The following is an 11,626-nucleotide window of genomic DNA, read 5'->3' as shown; positions in this document are numbered from 1 at the left end:
AATCGAAATAAACATTGAACATTTAACAGCCAAATCATAATGCATAAGCAGGTGAGCTGGCTCTACTCTTTTTGGCAATGTTCTAGTGTTTTGTGGTAGAAAACTGAGTGGGTCGAGCACTAGTCAATTCTGTTACCTATAGACATGTTTATTTTTGTTAAGTTTGCATTCAATTGCCCCTCCTTGCAGCACACAACAATATTCCATTCTCCCTGTCACAAGGTGATTCATGGCTGATTTAAGATAACATCTTCAACCGTGTTATGTCAACCCTTATATGGTCAACCCTGTTACTTTATTTGGCCCAATGCAGACATTTTTATATCAATATAAAATCATTTTTGGGTAACAATTAAGCACCTTATTGTAATAGATTTCCATGAAAATAAACCAAATTAGCTCTTTTTAACTAAAAACTATTTCTCAAGCAAGAATTTTGCTTGGACGGTCTGGGAGTGGTCTGAGTGGAGATGGGAAAACTGAAAACAAGCTGTTATTGGCAGAGGGGTTTGGAACTCTCTCTGTTATTGGTCTATTAAGCCAATTTACCGCGTGGTGATGTCACCATGCAAAGACTAAACTCCCCCCATGCAAACCTGCTGATTAGAAGGTCCTGTGTATGTAGATTGTATTTCAACCAGCAACTATCAGGAAATAACACAGACATTTTTTTTCTCACACTTTTACAGTGTTAGTTCATCAGCTGTTGTACAATATAATATAACACGTATGAAAATATTGACTGTACTGGGCCTTTTAACCCACTTCACCCCAATAGTTCTCCAAGTTTTCACCATCATTGTAAAGCCTTAGTTATTTTTTTGTACATACATAGGCACTTACCATAGTTTAAAAAAAAAGTTTTTTAACCTCTTGAGATTGGAAAACGTGTTTTATTTTGAACGTGTGCTCTTTATGACAGAATGTTAAAATTAGGTGAAATCATGCAATAAGGAATCTCACATGTTGCTCAGTCTATAATTTAATATGCAGAAATTAAGGCTATCAGAGTTCATCTGTTAACTCGAGTGAAATTCTTGTCATTTTAGTGCGCTCTTTTTTAAAAAATCTTGATTAATTGCATTGTCTCAAAGCGTTCAAAATAATCAAAATGCAGCATCTATACAGCTAAAAAAACAACGTTGCATGTTAAAACAAGTTGACATTGAGGTCAAAGAAAGTGTGCTTCATCAATTTACCTGATTCGGTTTACCATTAGTCTACTTTGGACAAAATCAAGACATCAATATCATTGTAATGCTTTTTGTATAAAAACGTCTTAAAATTACAGCTCATTTTGAGCAAATTCTGCATTTGTGATCAATTATGATTAATGAAATCAAATCCTGCGATTAACTCGATCACAATTTTAATCGTTTGACAGCCTTAGCATAAATATAGACTAAGTGTTTCTTTCCTTCAGTCTCATTTTCCTAATTAAAATATAGCCTACATTTGGCATTTCGGCCTAAGCACTTTGTAGCCGACATCTTTGATCAATATTCAGTCTATTTTCAAATGGAACTTGGAACATCGACTAAAATCCACTATCCCATTTTGCAAACCCATGCAATATAGCTATAATAATTCATATATGTTTGTTCACTCAAGAAGTGCCAATGGCTTCAATAACGCTTTGATTACAATGGTTTGCATGCACGTTTTGGGTTGTTTTAAAGGGTTGATTTACTCATGAAATAATTTTATTTGCTTTTTGACTTTGTCGAGCCATTTGCTGAGGAGACTGCGGTGGAGAGATGGGTAATAGATGCCAGGGTACTACTGCCTTTAGAATCTCTCCCGGCCTCAAGGGATTTAGGTTAGGATTGGGGAGACAAGACGCCATTTCAGCCTCTAAAAAAACGGTCTTAAAATGACTGCTGGTAAGAGGATTAAAACAATAATGCCCCCTCTCTTCTTCAAGGTTTTAAGAAAAGATTTCTTCTCCCGGAGAAAACCCGTTTAGGCTGGAATTAAGGGCAGCGAAATGTAGCCTTCTAATGTAGCCCAACGCTTGCATATTTTGTTGAATTTCTCCAAGAGAGGCGAGAAAGAGAAGGGAGGGTGTGAAATCTTAAACTCAATTTGATCTTTGACCATATTCATCCATAGAAGTTTAGACTTAGATCAAACACTGCATGAAAAGAAAACGTACGCACTCTCACGACTGAGTTTTACAATCCAGTCTTGATGTGAAATGCCAATAACGACTTTTCCTGGGAAATCCAGTCAAACATGTGCGAATATGCTGCTGTTGTATTTTCTATGTAGGTTGTGTAATTCTCACATCTTAATGTATTACATGTATTTCATGTAATACATCAGCATGTAATAACAGGGTATGAGAGACAATTGGGGAACCTCTGACGCAAATAGGGAAAATTATAGGTATCTTAAATGGTTGTAGATAATGAATAAGCCGTGTTGGTGTAGCCTGGTGGATTGAGCAGGTTGGCAGGACGCCATGTGACATATTTACACAGGGAATTTATCAGAAACAACTTACTGCTGTCATTTATGCATCACCCATCGCGCCCCCCAGGAGTACATTACGCGCAACAGATAGCCGTGTTCAATATGTCTTACCAACGTTCTTGTTTATTTGTAATCCTTCATTAGATGACGTAAAACAATGATCTATGCAGCGCTAGTATTTTCAATGGTGGGTTTTATGCAACATAAGAATTGTCTTTTGATGGAACGCAAGCCTCTTGATTAAAGATGTCGATTTAGTGACACAATTTGGCATTAAGACACAGTTCATTAAGCAGGTCTTGAGACTCCAAATCTATGATGGCGTGATTGCTTTAACAGTCATGATATTCCATTTCATAAAAATGACAATGATATAGCCCTAATTGTCATTTTCAACATTCAATGAATAAGCCTTTTAACTTTTTAATCAATGATAGGGTTAATCATGAAAAAAGGACAACACATTTAGCCATTTTTAATAATAAAACATATTTGTGACTTAATTCGTATAAATTCACATTCGTTTCCAATTGTTTGTTCTTATTTTGGGGGACGTTTTTAATGCTTCAAGCCGACCCCCTGTTCCTCCGTCTTTTGTCAGCACAATATATCACTGAGTATTTGGGTCTGGGAGAGAAATCGGATTAACTTGTGAACCGATAGAAATAAGAACTTAAACGGGAGGTAAATCTGGGCAATGTCTCTTTGTGGAAACCGTTTCTAAAGCAATTAAAGCGAGAAGGCATTCCTCTCAGCTGCTCTTCCTCAAATCAGCTTTCCACATAACTTAATGCAGGCTAATGTCCAGCGCGTTTGAGGTGTTTAAAGCCAAGTGTAACGACGAAGACGTACTCTTATTAGAGCAATATTACTGCCACCACTAGTATCTCCCTCTACCTCTCTCTCTCTCTCGCTCCATTCTCTCGATCCTCTCTCTCGCTCTCATCCTAACACCCTCTAACTTTTCTTGCCCTTATTTCGAAATTCATCTCAGATTTCCACGGATTTGGCACTAGCGCTCATTGTTCTCCGCATACCCGGCAACCGTTCCTTTCAGACTTTATCATGTCTAAGCCTCGACTGACGTGAATGATCGTCTTTGCTCTCCATCATCTCTGAATGACGCATAGGCCTGCCTGCTTTCAGGATCTAAAACTTTATCCAGTCATATCAGGACTTTGGCAGTCTATGTCTTCATAAACCAACTCGAGCGGTAAAACACAATGCAAACACTAAACGATTTTCGGTTACAGTTTAATCATGTTTATCATGCACAGGCGTGTGTAATTTTTACACCTAAAAAAAATTAAGCACAGTTTCGACTGATGTTTTGCATAAAATCGAGTGGAAAGTTGAGTCTCTCAAAGCAGAGTCATCGTTAGGTTTTCACAACTTCATGAATACATTATTCTTCCAATCCTCTAGCTTTTAGCCTCACCTGCTCTCAGTCAAGGGTATTCAGGCCTGTGCTCATTTAGGCGAAATTAATCATTGTGATGTATGGGGAAGAATTGAGTACTACCTGGGGACTTGTTTGACAATAGTAACAAAGCAACTTGCCAGGAGTAATGTTTCAGACATGTTATTAGCAGGGCCTCCACCTTAAAGATCCCCCCTCCCCCATCTGTAAGATACCTGCTTTAAGGGAACAAACCCCCTTTACTTTTATAGAAACCTCTGTTTTATTTTTGGACTACATGAAATGGAGTGGTGAGCAAGCCCCCATCCACTTCGAGGGGGCTGTAGTGGAGTGGGTCAAGAGCTTCAAGTTCCTCAGTGTCCACACCCCTAAAGACGTAAGAGCCTGGTCCTCCCAGGGTTTCTCCATTGGGCCCGACTAATAGGGAGTTTTTGCTCCTGGCCGCCGTAAACCGTCTCAAACGCGGTTAGCTCCAAGGAGTACAGGCTGGGTCAAGGGAACCATTGAAGTACAACTGTACCCCGCCATCCATCCCCGATATGGAGCGTCATGGTCCTTTCAAACCAGCACGGTTGTGAAGAACGCAAAACAGCGCCTCTTCTCCCTCAGGAGGTTGAAAAGATTTGGCATGGCCTCTCAGATACTTAAACGTTCTATAGCTGCACCATTGAGAGCATCTTGACTGGCTGCACCACCGCTTGGTATGGGAACTGCACCGCCCTCAATTGCAGGGCTGTACAGAGGGTGGTGCAGACTGCAGAAAGCACCTGAACAGCTTTTACTTCCAAGCCATAAGTCTGCCTCAAAGTTAATCAAATGGCTACCTTGACTTTTGCATTGATCTTTTTTTCAACTCAATGCAGTGTACAACATTCACAGCCACACACTCACACACATTTACACTGACACTGACACTCCAACACACACACAAAACACACGCATGCATATTGATGCCACACACACACACACACACACACGTTCACACTCTCCACATACGCTGCTACTACTCTGTTTATTATCTATCCTGATTGCCTAGTCACTTTACCCCTACCTACATGTACAGTTGAAGTCGGAAGTTTACATACACCTTAGCCAAATACATTTAAACTGAACTTTTCACAATTCCTGACACTTAATCCTAGTAAACATTCCCTGTCTTAGGTCAGGTAGGATCACCACTTTATTTTTAAGAATGTGAAATGTCAGAATAATATTAGAGAGAATGCCTTATTTCAGCTTTTATTTTTTTCATCACATTCCCAGTGGGTCAGAAGTTTACATACACTCAATTAGTATTTGGTAGCATTGCCTTTAAATTGTTTAACTTGGGTCAAACGTTTCAGGTAACCTTCCACAAGCTTCCCACAATAAGTTGGGTGAATTTTGGCCCATTCCTCCTGCCAGAGCTGGTGGAACTGAGTCAGGTTTGTAGGCCTCCTTGCTCGCACACACTTTTTCAGTTCTGCCCACAAATGTTCTATAGGATTGAGGTCAGGGCTTTGTGATGGCCACTCCAATACCTTGACTTTGTTGTCCTTAAGCCATTTTGCCACAACTTTGGAAGCATGCTTGGGGTCATTGTCGATTTGGAAGACCCATTTGCGACCAAGCTTTAACTGATGTCTTGAGATGTTGCTTCAATATATCCACATAATTGTCCTCCCTCATGATTTTCCTCCCTCATGCCATCTATTTTGTGAAGTGTACCAGTCCCTCCTGCAGCAAAGCACCCCCACAACATGACGCTGCCTCCCCCGTGCTTCACGGTTGGGATGGGGTTCTTAGGTTTGCAAGCCTTGCCCTTTTTCCTCCAAACATAACGATGGTCATTATGGCCAAACAGTTATATTTTTGTTTCATCAGACCAGAGGACATTTCTCTAGAAACTACGATCTTTGTCCCCGTGTGCAGTTGCAAACCGTGGTGTTGCTTTTTCATGGCGGTTTTGGAGCAGTGGCTTCTTCCTTGCTGAGTGGCCTTTCAGGTTATGTCGATATAGGATTTGTTTTACTGTGGATATAGATTATTTTGTACCTGTTTCCTCCTGCATCTTCACAAGGTCCTTTGCTGTTGTTCTGGGATTGATTTGCACTTTTCGTACCAAAGTACCTACATCCCTCGGAGAAAGAACGCATCTCCTTCCTGAGCGGTATGACGGCTGCGTGGTGCCATGGTGTTTATACTTGCGTACTATTGTTTGTACAGATGAACGTGGTACCTTCAGGCATTTGGAAATTGCTCCCAAGGATGAACCAGACTTGTGTAGGTCTACAATTTGTTTCTGGGGTCTTGGCTGATTTCTTTTGATTTTCCCATGATGTCAAGCAAAGAGGCACTGAGTTTGAAGGTAGGGCTTGAAATAAATCCACAGGTACACCTCTAATTGACTCAATTTATGTCAATTATCCTATCAGAAGCTCCTAAAGCCATGACACGTTCTGTAATTTTCCAAGCTGTTTAAAGGCACAGTCAACTTAGTGTATGTAAACTTCTGACCCACTGGAATTGTGAAATAATGTGTCTGTAAATAATTGTTGGAAAAATGACGTGTCATGCGCAAAGTAGATGTCCTAACCGACTTGCCAAAACTATAGTTTGTTAACAAGAAATTTGTGGAGTGGTTGAAAAACAAGTTTTAATGACTCCAACCTAAGTGTATATGTAAACTTCCGACTTCAACTGTACATATTACCTCACCTGCCTCGTACTCCTGCACATTGACTGAGTACTCGTTATTGTTGTTTATTGTGTTACTATTTTTATTTGAAAATGTTCTTACTTTTTAACTCTGTGTTGTTGGGAAAGGGCTCGTATGTAAGCATTTCACAGGAAAAGTCTACACCTGTTGCATTCGGCGCATTTGACATAACATTTGATTTGAAATCGCTTTGCTGCATGCCAAGGATTGTAATGTCAAGTAGACCTGCTAGGCCTGTGTTTATCGAGCGGTGCTGATCTAGGATCAGGTCATCCCGGTCTATAGGAATCATTAATTATGATCTTAAAGGCTAAACTGATCCTACATCAGCACTCCTACTCTGAGACACTTGATAAATATGGGCCCTGTTGATTCCTTTAAATATGAGAGATGGTATTCCATCTGATTCTGAATCATCATTTTACCATTTTACCCTAGGCAGTAAAACTCTTAGGTTAAGCATAGACCTCATAGCAGCTCATCTCAACAGATGGGCAGGTTGAGATTCATTGGCGTTACAATGCTTACAATAACCTACATCAATAGGACACGGATACCCCTATTAGCACTGTAAAGTAAGTGTGACTAGATAGGTAGGGCATATTTTGATTTAAACCCATATTGGGTGGTAGTGATGGATATTCTGTGGCAGTGGCACCCTGGAAGAGTTTGACTTAACTAATCCAATGGACCCTGTAGAATATAGATATAACCATATTGCGTAACCTACAGACCACCATACATGCGCCACAGCTACGCTGGCGAACGGTTCCTCTGGCCAACTTGACATATTGAAGTTGGCAGGTTTGTTTCCTCCCTTTTTCCCTGAGCCAGTGTTTGGTTGTCCCCCTCGGGCTGCGGCCTAGCACAAGGGCCCCTATTGTAGCCGCCTAATCCAGGGGCAACACAGCTTTAGCAACATGGAGGGATAAAAGCCTATCAAACCACTACTTTATGGGGGCAAATCTTCCCTAATCCCTCGCTTTATCTAAACAAAAGGAGAGAAACAAGAGGATAGAAAGAAATGGTGCAGACACAGGGCAAGACCTGGAGCTAAAAGATGCAAAGAAGTAGTTTCACTGGAGAAGCTAACCATTTCTGACAGGCTTTCACCTCCACACTGACAAAAAAAAAAAAACGGGCACCAGGATCCCAAAAGAACCATGGAGTGTTTTTTCCCCCAAGCGTATGCTTTAGGATCCCAAATAAAGTTGGGTGAAACATTAGTCTAACGTTGTTTCTAGTAAAAATAAGTGTGAATTAGTGAATGATACAGTATATCGTTTAACATTTTTTAGCTTGAGGTAGTTGTATGTTAAATATGGACCCCTTTCTTGGCTCTTTTCTCAGTCCGAGACAAGGGACCACGGGAACTTTTCTGTCCCAGCACACACACTGTTTAGCAAATCTGCTTCATCACCCCGAATCCCCGACACACCCTGATTTATGTCCAAACTCTCCCGCAAATCCAGATTTGAACCAAAAACTTCAGCTAATTCCAGATCAGAGTGAACTCAGTAGAGTATCCCTAGGCTATGGAGATGTTGCAAGACATGTTAAGAACTCTAGGGGAGTTACCGTATCATGTCGCAAAGACTGGGATCACATTCCTCGGCTATTATACAGCCATAATTCCATTGTTTTTACTGGACCCCCTGCTGAACCAGAGGTATCTCTTCACACATGCTGCCTGTGTGTGTTAAGACCAAATCCCCTGACCCCATTCCATATCGGCTGCCAATTCCAATTTTCATCTTTGCCCCATATTGACTCACTCCGAATCCTAAGTGCAGCACCTGCAAATTACTCTTGGAGGGAATGAGGTAGGTAGGGAGTTCGGGATTACATTTTCTGCCACAGCCCAAATGGTCCACAGGGGAACCATTTGGACTCAGACATGAGGTAGAGATTGTGAACAAGACGGATTCTCTCTGGTCCCATGCATAAACTGCCCCCAGTCAGCAGGCTTTCAAACTGCCTCTCCATTTTGGTTTCATGGGACAAGGAGATGGTAGATGGTCGCTAAGTTAAACTCCATCTGAAGGAACATCTGACAGAAAGGAACATGGCCAGATAAGGCAGAACACATTTGATCCCTTAAAAACAATGAATAAGACATTAATACAGAACACATGAGATCTACTTCAACTGTGTGCGAACTAAACTTCCCAGAGTGCCCCCTGCTGGACAGAATCTGGGCCTTTACTAGTGTAGGGGGTAATAAGGGGATAATGGGCTGGGGATGCTCGTCAGGGACCTGGTGATTAGTATTTCATTACAGGGGCTTAGTTAGAACCAGGAAGGGGAGAGTAGCGGGGGAACAGAGGGAGGAAGGGAGGATACACTGGCACAGCCTGACAAATAGCCAATGGATTTATCTGGGGTAATTAAACTATCAACCAGGGGCAAGAGAGAGACTGCACTGGGACTAGCATTACCCTAGAGTCAGTCACACAGTTACCACAGGTTGTGTGTGTGTGTGTGTGGGGGGGGGGGGGATTGGTGAGGTGACCAACAGCAGGTTCTGTTATGTCAGGGTAGACAGTGAATTATGTGTCATTTAGGCTCTGGTTAACGCAATTAGTGAACACTCCTTTAAAGGGAAAGTTCACCCAAATGACAACATTTCATATTGGGTTCTTCATCTGTCGTACCTTGTCCACAGGCTGCTTACAGGGTAGGTAAACCCAAATGTAATTGAGGAATTTGGGTGAACTATCCCTTTAACACGATTGCACTTAAAAGTGGGGAGAACATTTGTAGAACAATCATCTGAACTCGATAGCACAAGTGGTATGAGACACGAATCTTCAATAGATATGCTCCAATTCAGTTTAACAAATTGAAATATATGTATGAAAAAGTGCAGGGTGAGTTTACACCCCCAACTTCCACGTAGTCTCTCCAAAGCCAGCCTACCTCCCACATGTAATCCTCTCTGGGTGCGTATCAGTGTCAGAGCGCAGACCAGCACACTTACATGGAGAAGATGATTTTCTCCTACTGTTTTATCTGATTTGGGAGCACTTAGAAACGTCTCCGAGTCTTTTCTCAATTAAAGGAATTGGGGTAAAACTGTACCCGTGTGATGATAATATAACACCCCCTCCCCAGCTACCTCTTAGCCCTCTACATCTGCCTATAACTGCTAAATCTGATCTGAAGTGCTTTACAGCATCAGAGCTTTATCTGGTCCCCGACATTTAGAGAATTGAAGCTCGTCTGTTGAGTTTAAGTCACTGTAGAGTTGCAATACGAACCGCGTTTTGATCACAAAGATACAACAGCGAAACAGTAGCTCTGGTTTCGGCAGCTGTGTAAGCCCCTCTCTTGGAAGGAATAGCATAAATGATCTACGCCTGAGAACTTGGTTGAAGTATGCTCCTAATGTAGGCCTAAGGAACCCCACCCACCACCACTGACTCCTAGTAAATTTACTGATTATCTCTTAACTCATCCGCCATGAGCCTTGGCTCCAAGCAGCCAGTTCTTAGAATAAGTGTGATCCCACTATTGACCTGAACCTCCGCTACAGTGCCTACAGAGCCTAGCTATCTGAAGCTGTTTATTCAAGCCCAAACCCCTATAAGCTCAACTGTACAGTGTATTATGGAATGAACATACGGGATTGTTTTATTGTTGTTCCCCTAATCTGGGCTTTATGCCTTGTCCTTACAAAAAGCCCTTTTTAAAGGCTTTAGCTAGGCTGGCATGTATAGTTCTCATCCTGCATTAACCCACTGACTGACCACTGCCTGAGTGGAGGGATGGAAAAAAGATGCTATCTATAACCTAAAAAGGGTCTTCGTCTGTCCCCATAGGATAACCCTTTGAAGAACCCCTTTGACTTCCAGGTAGACAGAGGGTTCTACATGGAACCCAAAAGTGTTCTACTTGGAACCAAAAAGGGTTCTACCTGTAAGTAAAAAGGATTATCCTATGGGGACAGCCAAAGAACCCTTTCGGAACCATTTTTTTCTAAGAGTGTACAGACAGGAAATGAACAGAGAGAGGAGCCTAGAGGAGAACACCTTACTCAAATCAAAACGTTCTCAAATGCCTGCCAAGAAAACAGTGGTGTACATACTGTTGTAATACAGACTGGGAATGTCAAATCATTTTAGCCCAGCATTTGATATTTCAGTATGTTATGAGATCTGCTGTATTCTGATGCAATTAGGGTTGCAAAATGCTGGTAACTTCACAGATTTTCTGCTCATTCCCTGCATATTCCAGGAATCTTCCAACCAGGATTTCTGAAAAACGTGAACATTTTGGGGAAGTTATCAGCATTTTACAACCCTAGGTGCAATGGTACATTTCAGTAGTGCCAGTGTGGAAATAGTGCTTAATTAAGAAATTACTGTATTAGTTGGCCTGAGGGCTTCAGTATCTCCACAGGAACCTTTTAGCCATCCACTTAACCTTGATACCTGCTTAAATGGTTCACCGGAAACAGGGACAAACATAACCGTCCTTTATTCTATGGGGGAGATCAAGCTGATCCTATTCCTAATCGCTATAGGCCAATTTCTGTCTTGCCCTGTTTACCAAAAGCGTTAGAAAAACTTTCTTGATGGATTTCTTGATGTCTGTAGCATTCTCTCTTGTATGCAATCTGGTTTCTGATCAGGTTATGGGTCCTAAATTATGTCACCACTGCCCTTGACTCTAAGAATAGGTTGTGCTGCTATCTTTATTGACTTGGCCGAAGCTTTTGATACGGGAGACCATTCCATTCTTGTGGGTCGGCTAAGGAGTATTGGTGTCTCCGAGGGGTCTTTGGCCTGGTTTGCTAACTACCTCTCTCAAAGTGTAAAGTCAGAAGATCTGCTGTCTCAAACATTGCCTGTCATCAAGGGAGTACCCCAAGGCTCAATCATAGGCCCCACGCTCTTCTAATTTACATCAAGAACATAGCTCAGGCAGTAGGAAACTCTCTCGTTCATTTATATGCAAATGGTAGAGTCGTATACTCAGCTGGCCCCTCCCCGGATTTTGTGTTGAACACTCTATAACAAAGCTTTCATAGT

Source organism: Oncorhynchus mykiss, chromosome 5 (genome assembly GCF_013265735.2).
Source record: "Oncorhynchus mykiss isolate Arlee chromosome 5, USDA_OmykA_1.1, whole genome shotgun sequence".
Taxonomy (NCBI): domain Eukaryota; kingdom Metazoa; phylum Chordata; class Actinopteri; order Salmoniformes; family Salmonidae; genus Oncorhynchus; species Oncorhynchus mykiss.
This window is presented reverse-complemented; position numbering follows the sequence as displayed.